The sequence below is a fragment of the Protopterus annectens genome, chromosome 11.part0 (assembly GCF_019279795.1).
Source record: "Protopterus annectens isolate FY-2018-M chromosome 11.part0, PAN1.0, whole genome shotgun sequence".
NCBI classification, from domain to species: domain Eukaryota; kingdom Metazoa; phylum Chordata; order Ceratodontiformes; family Protopteridae; genus Protopterus; species Protopterus annectens.
The window spans coordinates 1,563,857,097-1,563,873,145 of NC_056745.1; the positions used below are offsets into that span (position 1 = coordinate 1,563,857,097).

At 38.2% G+C, this 16,049-nt stretch overlaps 1 long non-coding RNA gene across 2 annotated transcripts in view; it reads right to left on the reverse strand.

The window, feature by feature from the left end:
• The window catches only part of LOC122815960, a 161,148-nt gene that overhangs the window by 52,689 nt on the left and 92,410 nt on the right, over window positions 1-16,049 (reverse strand). For both annotated transcript variants that reach the window (XR_006367019.1, XR_006367020.1), the window contains exon 3: window positions 7,177-7,385. This is a non-coding gene — a long non-coding RNA (uncharacterized LOC122815960). The remainder of the gene's footprint in view (window positions 1-7,176; window positions 7,386-16,049) is intronic.

A 16,049-nucleotide genomic window follows, 5' to 3' on the forward strand; every position in this document is an offset into this window, starting at 1 on the left:
GGACTTCTTCAGCTTTTTGGTTTTTGGTTGTCATGATTATACTTTCTGCTACTGTTTTACTTCTTAAGGCAACCTTAGCAAGTTTTACTATCTATCAGCTTCAGTGCATCTTTCTTATTTACCTATGTATAGAACAGCGCAATTTACCTATGCATAGAACAGGAATCTGATTTGCCACTACCTACATAGCATACCAGGACATTTACAGAAGAAGCTTTATATCAGTTTATGCAGGAGGCAAATTTCAACCAAATTTTAATTTATCACTTGTTTATCAGGTGAGTGGCCTGATCCACGGACTCTTTTCAGCCATAACCCGTGCCACAAAAACAAAGAGGAATACACTGTTTGCTTATCTATGTGGATGCTGACTCATAAATGCATTAGCTTGCTGGTGTATAAAACACAAAACATATGAAAAGTAAAAATGCTCCACCAAGGATGCAGGTGCTTCTTCATTTATTAATAATAATGATTTATTAAACAAAGTAACTACTGCATCCTTGGTGGCAACATTTTGCTTTTCATATCTAAATGGACAATTTAATATAGCCAACTAACCAGCATGTCTTTGGGAAGTGGGAGGAAACCAGATTACATGGAGAAATCATACAAAACTCACTAACAGTGACTAGAAGTCAGGCTTGAAATTTAGCCCCGAATCTGTGAAACAAAGATCTTAACACTAAGCAACACTGTTGCCCCCCCCAAAAAAAAGAAGTATTATCTCATATGAGATCAAATCCAGAAATCTGCATACATATAAAGTCATCTCATAACCAGCGGACCATAAGTAGCAGAACTACTGGCCAGTAATGCTATGGGAAATCTGTAATGCAAACAGTTTGTTTTCAGAACTTTTATTACTCAAAGTACTTTGCATTTCTTTGCCTTGTTGAGGAATGAGCATCTGTTACACACTACTGACAACTTCCTATGCCACAGTATGTATGAACGTAACATTGTAAGCTGTGCTTTACAATAATAATAATAATGATCATTTTAACCACATAGGCCCACTGTACTTTCTCTTCCCCTTTTATGCAAGTATTGTACACCAAGTAACAAGTTCACGGAGAACCTAGCTATATAATAAAGGTAGCGACTCTTAGAACAGCCTTGGTTTGAGAAATGTTAGCTATACGTACAAGCATGGCTGGCTGTCTACTGAAATGTTGGCACTCTTAACACTGAGTACCGATACATCAAAAAAATTACAATGTAGGAGAAGAGCAAATGTCAGACATAGGTCTTCTCCTTTAAACTTGTTTTTGCTCCCCTGAGCTTAACACATACCAACTCCGAGATTACCTTACCTCAGAGTAAAGGAAATATTCTGAGAAATAGTCATGCTGGACTTGGTATATGCAAGTCTGTTTTTTCAGCTACTCAGTTTCCACATTTCAGGACTCACTCATGTGAGCCCTGGCATTTAAAATGATTCCCTGCATGTCCTGTCTGTTTTTTTTTTTTTTTCTCTTCAGAGTATTTTGATTAACAGAAGGTAGACATTTAAGAGACATAGATGAACATTGCATGTTTTAACATTTCTAAAGCAAAGGCTGTCCTAAGAGTCAGTGCTTTTATTATACACCTTGGTTCTCCGTATACCTGTTATTTGGTCTGTGGTGTGTAACACCTACACAAAAGGTACAGTAGGTACAGCCTTCCCATATCTGACCTGCTGCATTCAAACTACATTTCAATGAGCATCCTTCAACTTCCCTTTACAGGCTAGTGAGGTAAAGCACTGTGGCATTAAAGGGGCTCATCAGTCCCGCTCCTATGTGCCACAAGACAGTAAGGGACATTTACAGTGGATATAAAAAGTTTACACACCCCTGTTAAAATGCCAGGTTTTTGTGATATAAAAAAATGAGACCACAATAAATCATTTCTAAACTTTCCCACCTTTAATGTGACCTATAACCTGTACAATTAAATTGAAAAACAAACAAATCTGTTACAGGAAAAAACATAAAAAATAAAAAAGGTACAATAAGCTGGCTGCATAAGTGTGTACACCCTTAAACTAATACTTTGTTGAAGGACCTTATGATTTAATTACAGCATTCAGTCTTCTCGCTACACACCTGCCATCAATTAAAGACACTCTGATTAACCCCAAATAAAGTTCAGCTGTCCTAGTAGGATTTTCCTGACATTTACTCAGTTGCCTACTACAGCAAAAGCCATGGTTCGCAGAGAGCTTACAAAGCATCAAAGGGATCTCTTTGTTGAAAGGTATCAGTCAAGAGAAGAGTAAAAAAATTTCCACAGCATTGGATATACCATGGAACACAGTGAAGACCGTCATCAAAAAGTGGAGAAACAATATGGGACAACAGTGATGTTGCAAAGAACTGCATGTCCCTCCAAAATTGATGAAAAGAGAAGACAAAAACTGGTCAGAGATGCTGCCAAGAGACCTACAGCAACACTGAAGGAGCTGCAGGATATTCTGGCAAGTACTGGTTGTATACTACATGTGAGAACAATCTCCCATATTCTCCATATGTCTGGACTATGGGGTAGGGTTGCAAGACGGAAGCCTTTTCTTACACAGAAAAACATCCAGGCCTGGCTAAAATTTGCAAAACAATACATCAAGTCTCCCAAAAGCATGTGGGAAAATGTGTTATGGTCTGATGAGACCAAGGTTGAACTTTCTGGCCACAATTCCAAAAGGTACATTTGGTGCAAAAACAGCACTTTGCATCACCAAAGGAACACCATCCCCATGGTGAAGCATGGTGGTGGCAGTATCATGCTTTGGAGGTGCTTTTCTTCAGCTGGAACTGAGGCTTTAGTCAAGGTGGAGGGAATTATGAACAGTTCCAAATACCAGTCACTTTTGGCCCCAAACCTTCAGGCATCTGCTAGAAACCTGAAGATGAAGAGGAATTTCACCTTTCAACACGACAATGACCCCAAGCATACTTCCAATTCAATAAAAGAATGGCTTCACCACAAGAAAATTAAAGTTTTGGAATAGCCCAGCTGGAATCCAAACCTAAATCCAATAGAAATTATGTGCAGGGACCTGAAGAGGGCTGTGCACAAGAGATGCCCTTGTAATCTGACAGATTTGGAGCACTTTTGCAAGGAGGAGTGGGCAAATACTGCCAAGTCAAGATGTGCCATGCTGATAGACTCCTACCCAAGAAGACTGAATGCTGTAATTAAATCAAAACGTGCTTCAACAAAGTATTAGTTTAAGGGTGTGCACACTTATACAACCAGCTTATTGTGCCTTTTTTATACTTTTCCTCTAACAGATTTGTTTGTTTTTCAATTGAATTGTACAGGTTATAGGTCACATTAAAGGTGGAAAAAGTTTTGAAATTATTTATCGTGGTCTCATTTTTTATATCACAAAAATCTGGCATTTTAACAGGGGTGTGTAAACTTTTTATATCCACTGTATACCTGGTGGTCATTTACTTTAATAGCTTTAAAATAAATGATGTGATACATAGAAGAGACATATGCCATGAACTATTCAGCTCTGATGGTAATCATTGCATTGATATTGAGCACAAAGGTCTTGAAGTCTGTCTGTCCTATACCTGGTTTTATTATTGCAACCAGTCAGTAAAAAAATGCTTGGCAGTTTTTGTTTTCTCACATCCCTCTTTTTATAACTTTATCCCATGTTTGCAATTTAGTCAATAATGGTGCATTGCAAAGTGCCAGTGGGACATGTGCAGTACATTGTTGTAAGTCTGGTAGTAAGTAATTCAAGGAGTTTGCAAAAGGATGGAATGCTGTAGCTAGAGAAATTAGGTTTAATTGTAAGGAAGCTAGAACAGAAGGTGACAGCATATCACTGTCTGTCAGATGACAGAAGGCCTCGTACATTAACGTTCGTAATATATCACCTCTCCCTCTCTCTCTCTCCCTCTCTCTTGTCTGTCTGCACACTAAAAGCTCTGGCTATCCTTGTTGACTTTCTACCTGATGTCCTACCAAGACACTTCTTCAGGATCTTTACTTGCAAGTGTTCCTTTTCTGCAGCTTTTCAGACACCTCTTTGTAATCTAAAACTCCATCAGTGGCTTTGTTTTTCACCTGCATATCTATATTATACCCTTTGTTATTCGTTTGTCAGTGTATCATGGTTTGCAACACTGATTAATTTACAAATGTTTCATATCATCAGAAAGAGGAAACAGGAGACCATGTCTGCAAAATAAATTAATTTTACTTTAAAATGTATAAAACAGTTCTACATGTGCATGACAGAGACACAAGACTGCAAAAATATAACTGGTAAACATAGAGAAGAAAAATAGAGAATAAAACAAGTTAGTATTACTACGGGCTTGTAATTATATAATATATAGCCCAGCTACCCCTCAGTCAGCCTTTGAATTTCTTCTAAAAGATCTATTGTTAGAATTCAGAACTAACTTTAAACATATACTTGAATTCTTAGCATCGATATTATTTAGGCCCATTTTTTTGAAAACTCAGCTGACTTCCTCAGACACTGTACTGTGCTGATAATAGATGCATCATGTTTCAACAGGAAATGCCACAATCTGCAATTCTCAAAAGAAGGCAAGTATATGCAGATACAGGGAACTGTGACCTTGGGCTCTTGCTACCACCTCCAAATGTTTAAACCAAGAAACATTAGCACTTCTAAAACAAGCCTATGTGTTAACATTTGATTATTATGCAAAAATAATCAAATGTCACAAAGTGACCACACTAACAATCCTACACAATTTCAGTTGAGAAAGTATGTCAATAGTTTCTTTCCTTCCACTGCTACTTATTACTATACTCTAGGAAATGAACATCATCTCTTGATAACTAAAAATTATTTATATTCCTTTCTAACTTACTTACAAATACTACCTTACTTATATTGCATCATTATTCATTTTTTGTGTAGTGATCATTGGTACATGTTTTTGATTTTATGTGTACTATACCCTGTGAGTATCACAATAAATCTCAATTATTGTGGTTCTTTAAATCTTGCCTTTTTATTTTTCACAGAACATTGGTACATGAAAGCACATTGTATCATTAATTCATTTTCAGAAACCCACTTTATCCTGTATGGATTGAGTTTCTGTCACAGCAAGTAGTGGGTATAAGATAGTTTTTGCCTTATAATTCATATTTCTAAAGTTTTCTGATATTGTTCAATGTATTTCATAGTCACTACAACAAGATCATGGTTAAAAAGGAGCCCTTGTGGTTCAGTCCACTTACCTGCTACAAACAAATAAATAAATAAAGCCAGGGTGGGACACACCAGAACATCATAAGATGCATGCCCGTACACACAGGTACACCACACACATGGTTATGGCCAGTTTGGAGAACTTCCAAGTTCGTCTAGCAACATGTCTTTGAGATGAAACCTGTACAAGCAAATAAAGGACACACAGAGTCTACATAGAAGCCCACTAACCTGGAAATGATCCACAAAACAAACCTCTATGATGCAACAACCCTAGCCTCTGGACTACTGTGGCACTTAGTAAAATAACAGTGTAAGTTATTAGCATTTTTGCATAGCATATGCTTGCGCAAAATGTCTTGTGAGTAGGCATACATAGAAGCATGTGCACATATCTCCTTATGATGTCAATGCATTTATCCAGCCCCAGTGAATGACAGGCAAACCAAAATACAGTGAATTCCCACCTCCACCACGAGGACTGAAGCCATCACCACAGTCATCCCCTAAAAAATGTCTAAGAAGCAGTTTAGATTAGTCTAGGAGGGGAACACCCACATTGTTACTCTGCCAGTGGACTGGGCCAGGTAGAATAAGAAATATCAAGGTTCTAGTTCATTCACACACTCTCTCCACTTGTTTAGTGTGACTCTAAAGCGGTTGCTTAAACAGTCCAGTGCTCTTGGGTCACCCCTGTAAAGAGATACTTGCACCAAATAGATCTTAGTTATTAAACAATAAGATTAATACATAAGTACCAAGCTAGCAGAGAAATAGCACTGACTGCAGGCAGCTATTCAAAGACTCCAAGAAAAACAAAAAAGAAATAAATTCAAATAACAATCCTACAACTGCTGATTGGTGCATTTGCCATGACTTTCACATATTTCTAATTAAAGTCTAAATTTTCCAGGCTGGAGTTCCATGTTGTTGGGTAAGTTTGAAGGTTATTCCACAATGACACACTATGTCAATCTTGCACTGACAGATTACATTATGTGTGGCAAAATTATGCTATACTGAATGCATGCTTCTCTTAAAAAATAATAAAAGTGCTTTCCTGCCAGAAAAAAAATAGCCATTGGTATCCATTGTGCTGCAAAGACTTTTGTTATTATTATGACTTGTTACATCATATACACAGTTGCTAGGTAACACATTGCTGTCACTTTAAAAACTGAGCAATCTCATAATGCATTGATTCTGGTGTGCCAATTAATGTATAGTTGGAGATATAAGACAAAATAGTTAACAACCTTTCTGCTACACCACCATTATGTGAGTTATGAAAAGTTGTTTTACTTCAAATGCTGGTGTCTGCTGATATTCTTAACATCACTAGGCAAGATAATTGGATAACAGCTGGCAAACATGACAATGACTATACTAAATGTCTGCTTTTTTATGCTGACTGTACTGATTAAGAACAGAACACTGGTAGCTTGGTTCATTAAGAGTGCTTGTTGCGAAGAAGTTTGACTATTTTTGTTGTTGATACATCTGGGCTAAAAATAATTAAAAAACAAATAATATAATGGAAAAGAAAAGAAAATGTCTTCATCTATGAAGATTTTAAATGTGCCCTGGGAATAGACAGTTTATAAAGCCCTTTCACATGAAACTAATAAAGCATGTCTGTGAGATCTAGTACAATTTGTAGAAACATGTAGAAAAATTAACCACAGACAAGACTGCTTAGCATTCCAAAGACATTTAAGGATACTTCCAATGGAACTAAAACAACTGACACAACATTCAGTACTATTGTAAGTAAAAATAATGTTAGGTAATTTACAGCAATTGTTTCATTTATTATTTATTTGTTCACAGTTCCACAGTGAGTCTTTCTGGGACACTAAGATGCTTCTGAGCCTGAAGACTTCAGATTCAGCAGCTCACACATCTTATCTGAGTAATATAGGAACAGTTCCTTATACTTACATTACAGTACATGTAATAATAAAATGCACCATTACCCTATTGATAGATGAAGATTGAAATGTTGAGCTTCAGTTGTCTGAGGTTTAACCCACTGGTGAGCAGAGTTTATCAATGAAAAATCATTGTTGGTGAGCTGTGCTGGTTGTAATGCCCTTTTCAAGGAAATATTCCCATTCTTCATGTTAGTGCTACCATGGAGTCTTTTCAGCCTTTTTTTAGCAAATGCAGTTTGGGGATTCCTATCCTTGGTTTATTCAGTTTTGTCCAGTCATAGTGGAAGAAAAATGCACACATTCATTATAAGTACAAAATATAAAAATAAATCATAATAAATCACAACACAATAACAATAATAATAACAACAACAAATTGTGATTGTAATACCAAGAAATCGCTGGAACACTTTTTTTTTTTTTTTACAAAGTACTTTGGAAAAGAAACAGCCCAAGAGGGCCTCACTAGAAACCGAGGCAGCATAAGAACAGAAATTGTAGAAGCTTGACAAATGTGGACAGGCATGGGGGCTTTAAAAGAATTAAAGACATTTTGAAAATTCAAGGAGGAAGATATGGAAAGAAAACTGGAATCGTAAGTAACAGGTGGGGGTTGTTGTGTCTTTCGGGCTTTTCCCAGTTAGGGGTTGCCACAGCAGAACTCCGGTCCGCTAATGATTGGTAGTTGATTTTTACGTGCCGAGTTACCAGCCCTGATGCACAACCTTCAACGAAGGTACGCCCATCCACGTATGTCTCCACGCAGAAGATGCTCTAGCTGAGAATCGAACCGGACAGCGTCTTACTGTGAGGTGACAACGCTACCGCAGCACCATCACCGCAGGTCATAAATAACAGAAGAATTAAGTGATTTGGTGCAAAAACCGGTGCACAAATAAAATAAAATAAATAAAAAATTTATTCACGTCCATGTACAAACTAGTTGAAAGAACTAAGCAGCAGCATCTGTGAAGCAAAATATTTACCTGCTCCTGGTTACCTGCCACAAGTTGATCACAAATACAAAGATGAAAGATGGTCTGAGCCCAAAGCTTTCAGGATCCTTGCAATGATGACATGGAATTCTGTTGTAGAGATGGCTGGTGCAAAAGCTGAGGAGTAGATCTGAACAACTTTTGTCATTATAGAAGCAGGTTGTCCAAGTTAAAGGCCTTATTTTAGTCCATGAAAAGAGCATCACACTGGCACCCCATACTGGGGTGCCTTCTGTGCGGAGTCTGCATGTCCTCCCTGTGGTTGCATGGGTTTCCTCCAGGTGTGCTGGTTTCCTCCTACATCCTAAAGACATGCTGTAGGTGGATTGGACACTCTAAATTGGCCCTAGGTGTGAATGTGTGCATGTGTGTGTGCCTTCTGTGGAAGGTTGGGTGCCAGGCTGGCAACTCGACACCGTAAAACTCCACTGCCAATCATGAGCGGACAGATAATCCGCTGTGGAGAGCCCTAACCAGGAAAAGCCGAAAGAAGAAGAAGACTTCAAAGACCAGTTTACAAAAACAGAGTCTATTATATTAATAATTAATAAAACCTGCTTTAAGATGAAAGGACTTTACAGAGCACCATGCATTCCAGCCAACTCTTTTTATTAATTACACAAAGCTGTTGTCACTACCAATATAAGGTAGAAAAGGCATTTACTGATGGCACATTAAAAGGAGGGTTGATATGGGGAAATGCGAAAGGGAAAAAAATGCAGGAGCACTGAAAGAACATCCAGAAGAAAATAAGACTTGCTGAAAATCACTGTAATATCCACTATTATTGAAAAAAGGCAGTGACATATTCACCTAAAATATAACCAAGGAATGATTTAACCAAACATTTACTAATATGTTAATTAGATAATCCTATTAAGCAAAAGTATCTCTTTTTAACAGCATCTTACTCTATATTCTGACAACTTCATTAAGTTTTATAAATGAAGTTAGAAAACATATAAAAATGCAAGTAAAACATTAGTACTCTTTAGTAGTATTAGTAGTAATAGTAATAATAATAATAAGGAGCAAAGTATTAGTAAGAGGATTCATCCGAAAGTTACTGCTTCCTAAGAGTTTCCCCATCAGAAGCAATGATTAAAAGTGATTGGCAAATTCATAAAGCTTCAGTAGAGCAAAGCCAGACAAGTGCAATATTTCTAAAGAAACAGCCTAGAAAAAGTGTATAGTTTTTATAATATAACAGCATAAACCATGTGCAAAAATAACATTGGAAAGCATTTCTAAGAACTGCAGTCACAAATATTTCTACAAGTTAACATTGTTTTAGAAGAAAAATCTTGATAAAAATATTTGGTGGACAAAAGGTATAATGAACTTGGAAACACAGCAGTTCAAATGATGATATGCCTTACATCTATTGAAAATAGCAAGTAAGAAACACAGAGAACACACCTTCAGAAGAGGCAGTATTTGTTGGTACTGGTCAACACTTTGCTGCAACAAGACAGCAATCAGACAGTATGTAGGCAAAATGGGCAATAGGACTTTACATGTGTTTATTGAGTTTATATAAAATTAGAAGGCAGCGTGGGTATACATCTTTTTGTAATGTTTTATTTGTGAAATGTTGTGCATAATGTGTCTCAGCAAATGCTTGTTCTACCTAAGAGTTCATTTTTCTAATGAGCAGTTATGTCACCTTTTGAGGTCAGCCATTGTATACATTTGGAACACTTTATGGTGTGTGTGTGTGTGTGTGTGTGTGTGTGTGTGTGTGTGTGTGTGTGTGTGTGTGTGTGTGTGTGTGTGTGTGTGTATATATGTGTGTGTGTGCATGTGCGTGTGTGTGTGCGTGTGCGTGTGTGTGTGTGTGTGTGTGTGTGTGTGTGTGTTAGTGTGTGTGCACATGCATGTGCTTATGTATATAAAAGAACATATTATTTTTATCCACCTTTGAATCCAGATAATAATATACATGTCTTGTTACATCAAGCATCTGTCCTGCATGACATATAACATTTGTGGTTCATTTCTTATTTTATTATTTGATTGTAGCTCATTTTCATATTTAGTTGTATTATGCTGGAATGTACAGCGCTGTTACTGACCTCAGGTATACAAGGTTGAAATTATTTACCCATCTGCAGCATTATAACCTGTGACTGTGGATGTGCAGGGATGATATGTGCATCATTTCTCCCTGAATCAACCAAAGCCACTGACATCACTGGGTGTTAATCTGAGGGTAAATTGTTGATTACACAGAGTTTTCTAGCCATGGTGTATTGCTCTTTCTGGAGACTGCCATCTATCCAGTCAACATCAGACAAATGAGAAAGCTGTTGTGCAACTGTCAGTTTTACTCTCAGGCAATAGTTGGCAAGTCTAGAACCACCGGATCCAATTATCTCACCAGTGTGAGTTCTACCATTGCCAAACATTGCAAGAGAAATATTGCACTTTTTTTCTGAAGACAAGGCATGTAGTGGAAATGTACAGTTGTATTTATCACATTATGTGTTGCCTCACCTCTGAAGAATCCAGATGTTCAGGAGAGCAGAGCCATTTTAAATCAGATGACTGGCTACAAAATTAATTACATGTAACATCCCTATACCTGCAGGAAAAAAATTGCAAACCAGCATAATCCAAAATGGTTAAAAGGCTGTGTGGAATATAGCAATATAAAAATAATGTCAGAATACTTACCAATGCTGTGCTATTGCTAGTTACCAATTCCAGATAGAAAGGGATCCAGCCAGATAAACCAAAATGAGACAAAAGGGGTGGGAGACTACATTATAAAATATTAAAATATTAAAGTCCCACCACCAACATTTACAAAGTTAGTGGTTTATGAAGAAACATTGAAATTACGCTACATCTTTTGTTCATGTTATTATGTTTTTACAGCATTTCATTTTCTTCAGCTTATTTAGCCAAACCCATTAAAAATGTGAGGATAACCTTTAACCTTTGCCACCACTACTGCTGACACTGAACTTCTCCATTCAGGACAAGGGTTTACAAAATCCAAACAGTGAGACTAGCTGCAGTTGTACTTTGACTGTTTAGACTGATTTGTTTACATTTGTTAACCAGGTAGCTGGAGTGGTCCAGAGACCATTTTCAGCCATGCACTGAACCACAAGGCACCAGCATTTGCAATTTATGCAATTACAGTACTGCATGATTTATAGTAGAAGTAATGATTTATAGTAGAAGTAATACTACTTTACACACACGCGCACACACACACACACACACACACACACACACACACATATATATATATATATATATATATATATATATAAGTAGAGATAGAGAGAGAGAGATAGATATATTCAAACCATATACAGGAATTTTATTTCTTGTTGTGAAAAAAACAGTGATGTAACTGGTTAAGAAATTTAACTAAAACAGTTAGTAAATGCAGTAATAACTACAGTAGCTTTGGAAAGAACATGGTTACAAATTGAAAACACAGCATTAACACTCATAGTACAGAATTTAGTAAAGAGCAATTGTTAGATAAATAGTAAAAAGAGAGTTTGTATTATGCAAAATTAGCTTTAGAGGTTAATCATCATAAGTATTGTAACTATTATGAAGACCAATGATGAATATGAAAAATATTTGCTTTATTCTTAGCCTAGTTTGTTTAACTTGTTTTGTATTTATAAATGTATAGATATAAATTGCTGCATTGGTACAAGCAGGAGTATTTTAGGGTGGCCTTGACTTAATGATAGTCAAAGGAGGCACCCACCTATGAAGTTATAAGGTCTACTCATTGAGGGGTAGAGAAATTTCCTTTGATGGGCATTCATTACCACCTATTCTAATTCAGAGATGGGACTGTAATATTTGATGAGCTTGCCACAGACATTTTTTATCCATAGACCACATTATATGCAGGGTCACCAAAAATTTAGAAGCAACTGTCACTTAAGTGCTCTCCACTCAGACTCTCCTTAACAGTGGTGCTTTGGATTAAGCGAGTCTTAGAAAAGTAATTGCATAGTCATACACATGACTTGCACCCAAACTAACAGCTAGACTCTAAACAACATAATAGTGCACTCTGCAAGATTTTATTTTTACTTAATATTCTGTTGCGTTAAAAAATAAGCATTCAGACTTGTTCAAACTGATGAATAAGGAAAACATTAGAAAACAGAGCACATCTACAGTGCCTAATACAAAATGTACAACATAGACGAAAATGCAATCAGGCATAAAATACTGTATTACTTACTTCTGAAACTTTTTGTGCCGTGGGAAACTTTAATAAATAATTGTGCATGCATCTTCTTATAACTATTTATTTATTACTATATTGATTTTTTTAACTGTCTAAGAACCATTAGGTACATGCATTCATTTTATAGTTCAGTGGCTTGCCTTGAGTTGAGTATGCAAGAAAAAACTGAGGAAATGAAAACCTTGCCTTGCTTGTTTGCAGTTCAGCCTTAACATTGTGCTACACTGCAACTGCACAGGTTTCCATGCATAAGCTTAATACTGTATCACAGTCTGTACATATTTTAAACATGTGTAACTATAATCAGACATCTGAGACATGGCGACAAGCTCTGGTAATTAATGTGACTGCAATTCTCAGGTTTTTTTTAGCTATCTGCATGCATTCCGTATCAAGGCTTTTGATTTTATCAGCATGATGTAAGCTCTGTGTGTGACAGTCAAAGTTGTTGTACTATAGTAATAGTTTTACTGCTGGGACACAGTCCAGAGGTACAAGGTTTGATTCCCTCAGCATACATTGCGTACCTATGTGACTCTGAGCAAGTCACTTAACCAGACACCGATCCCGAGTGAGTCTGAAAAAGGTCCATGGAGATCAGTGCTCTAACCCAGAAAACAAATGCAAACTCCATTGCATGTAAGGATACATACCAAGGACAAATGTCCACTAAATACTGTAGTGTCATATGGAAAGTACAGTTTTGTACCTACCATAAATGTAGATGTCTGATAGGTATGCATCTGCAGTCATCACATATGGGTTGTCCTGCCTCAGGCAGCCCTTCGGTCGGCCGGATTCCAAAGTCTGGGTCTGGCCTTGGCTGATGTCGCACTTTCCCCGACGTCAGAGCGTCTGGGGTATAAAAGCATCAGCCGACGCCATTTTCCTCAGTTTGTCTTGCTCCAGATGCCAGGTGCCCTCTAAGGAAGGCTACAATTTGGAGATATGCATTGCAAAAACAAATCCAAACATGCACAGTACTATAAAAACAATACACCATAATAGATCCCCCCAGCTAGCTATAAGAGGGGTAAGTACCCAAGAAGTATACCACAGAGGGGAAGGAGGGAGGGTAAACCTGACTGCAGATGCATACCTATCGGACATCTACATTTATGGTAGGTACAAAACTGTACTATGTCCTTCAAGGATGCATCTGCAGTCATCACATATGGGTAGAATACCATAGCCAATCTGGGGGTGGAGGTACTAAGTAAAGGATGGTGTAGTTAAGATACCCTGCAGGACTGCCATAGCAAAGCCTGCTCTGGATCTGGAGTATAAAGGTAAATTGTAATGCTTGGCAAAAGTATGCACGGAGCTCCATGTAGCAGCTTCTAAAATGTCCTTGGTAGCCACCCCTCTTAAGAAGGCTGTGGTGGTGGCTGTGGCTCTCGTGGAATGAGGTCTAATGTTAGCTGGCACAGTTTTTCCATGAGAGGAGTAACAAAAACGAATGCAATTTCCTATCTGTTTTGAAATTGTCTGTTTGGAAATTGCTTTTCCTTGTGCCCCAGCAGCATATGCTACAAACAGCTGGTCAGTCTTTCTGTAACTTTTAGTTCTGTCCAAGTAGTAGCGCAACTGTCTGTGTATGTCCAGGGTGTGCAGAAGTTTCTCCCCTTTATTTTGTGGTTGTGGGAAGAATGTAGGCAATTGAATAGCTTGGTTCAAAGATACCCTGGATACCACCTTTGGCATAAATGTAGGATTGGTTCTCAATGAAACTCTGTCCTGATGAAAGATAAGAAATGGCTGTACTGCCATTAGAGCTTGTAACTCAGATACTCTTCTTGCTGAGGTTATGGCCAGAAGGAAGGCAGTTTTCCAAGACAGAAACTGTAGATCTGCAGATGCTGCTGGTTCAAAGGGAGGAAGTGTTAGTTTTTCCAACACGAAGTTAAGGTCCCAAGTAGGTAGAGGTGGTTTCCTTGGAGGATTGATGTTTTTGATTCCTCTTAGAAACTGTCTCAGGAGAGGATGAGAGAAGACGGGTGGATTAACATTGTATTCTGCTGAAATAGCTGAGGCATGTATCTTAATGGAAGAGTAAGACAGGTTGTTGTGGAACAATTCTGCCAAATATTCCAGTATATGTGCCATGTTCATCACTGTCACATCTAGGCCCTTTGTTGTGTTCCAAGTGTGAAATCTTTTCCATTTTGCTGAATATGCCTTCCTTGTGGAAGGCCGTCGAGCTTCCATAATAATATCCTTCACTCTCTGGGATAGCTTATCCTGAGGAGGAGTCATGGTATTTTCCAGGCAGTTAGCTGCAAGGTTTTCAGGTTGGAATGCAGAGTCTTGAAATTTGGAGGCATGGAATGAGTGGGATCAAAGTTTCTAAGCTGTGACTGTGCTGAGTCCATAAACTCCTTAGGTACCATTGTAATTTTCTCATATGCAGCCTTGCTTGTGGAATCAGAAGAATGCAAGATGCCATGTAACCCAGGGCCTGCAGGATTTTCCTTGCAGTCAGCTGAGTTTGTCTTGTCAGATTCTTGAAGTAATCCGGTAGTTGTTTTTGTTTTTCTTCTGTGAGAAAGGCCATTTGGGTGGTTGTGCCTAGATCCACACCCAGAAAAGTTATTCTTTGGGATGGAACAAGTCTTGATTTGTGGGTGTTGACTGTATATCCCAAGGCCTGCAGTAGGTGGATGGCATAATCCAAGTCCTTTAACAAAGTTTGCTTGCTGTCCGCTTGTATAAGGCAGTCATCCAGATATGGGTAAATTTGAATCCCCTGAAGTCTGCAGTGTGCAATTACTGATGCCAGGCATTTCGTGAATACTCTGGGTGCAGTAGATAAGCCAAAGGGCAATGCTGAGAATTGATAATGCTCTGACCCTGCAAGAAATCTGAGGTGTCTTCTGCAACTTTGTCTGATAGGGACATGCAGGTATGCCTCCTTGAGGTCTAGAGTCACCAGCCAAGACCCCTTGCCCAGCATGGGAAGGAGTTGCTGCAGAGTCAGCATTTTGAATTTTGGCACAATGAGGTAAGTGTTCAGTGCGGACAAGTCGAGAATAGGCCTCCAATGATTTTCTTTTCTTGGAACAAGGAATAATCTGGAGTAAAATCCTTGGCCTTGTTCTGAAAGAGGTACCTTTTCTATAGCTTTCATTTGTATTAAGTTGGAAATTTGTTTCAAAGCCTCTGCCCTCTGATTTGGTGGCAGGTCTGGCATGCCTTTTCTTTTTGGCAATGTGTGGAAATGGAACCTGTATCCTTTGTCTATTATTTGCAGTGTCCATGTGTCCCTTGTAATGCTGTGCCAATTTTTGAAAATAAAAAGCTTTCCGCCAAAGGTGCTTCTAATTGAGCCCTGGTCGTGAGTCAAAACAAAGTCATTGAGTCTGTCCTGGTGTAGCAGTTGTAGTTCCTGCACTACCTCTCTGGTTGGGAGGCTGCCATTGACGGCCTCTGTAGGAGCCTCTAGCTTGCCCTCTACCTCTGGCACACCTATTCCTGCCTCTCTGAGATCTGTCTGAGTCTGGAAAGGACCAATTCTTAGTAGGCCAATTTCTGCTGAATCTCGGTGGTTGGACTTGCAGAAAGTCTTTGACTGTTTGCACAGATTTTGCCTTTCCTTCAAATTTCTTTAAGACCTCTTGAACCGTGGAACCAAATAATTTTTGCTTTTCCATAGGAGCATCCAAAAGCTTAGCTTTAACATGGTCTGG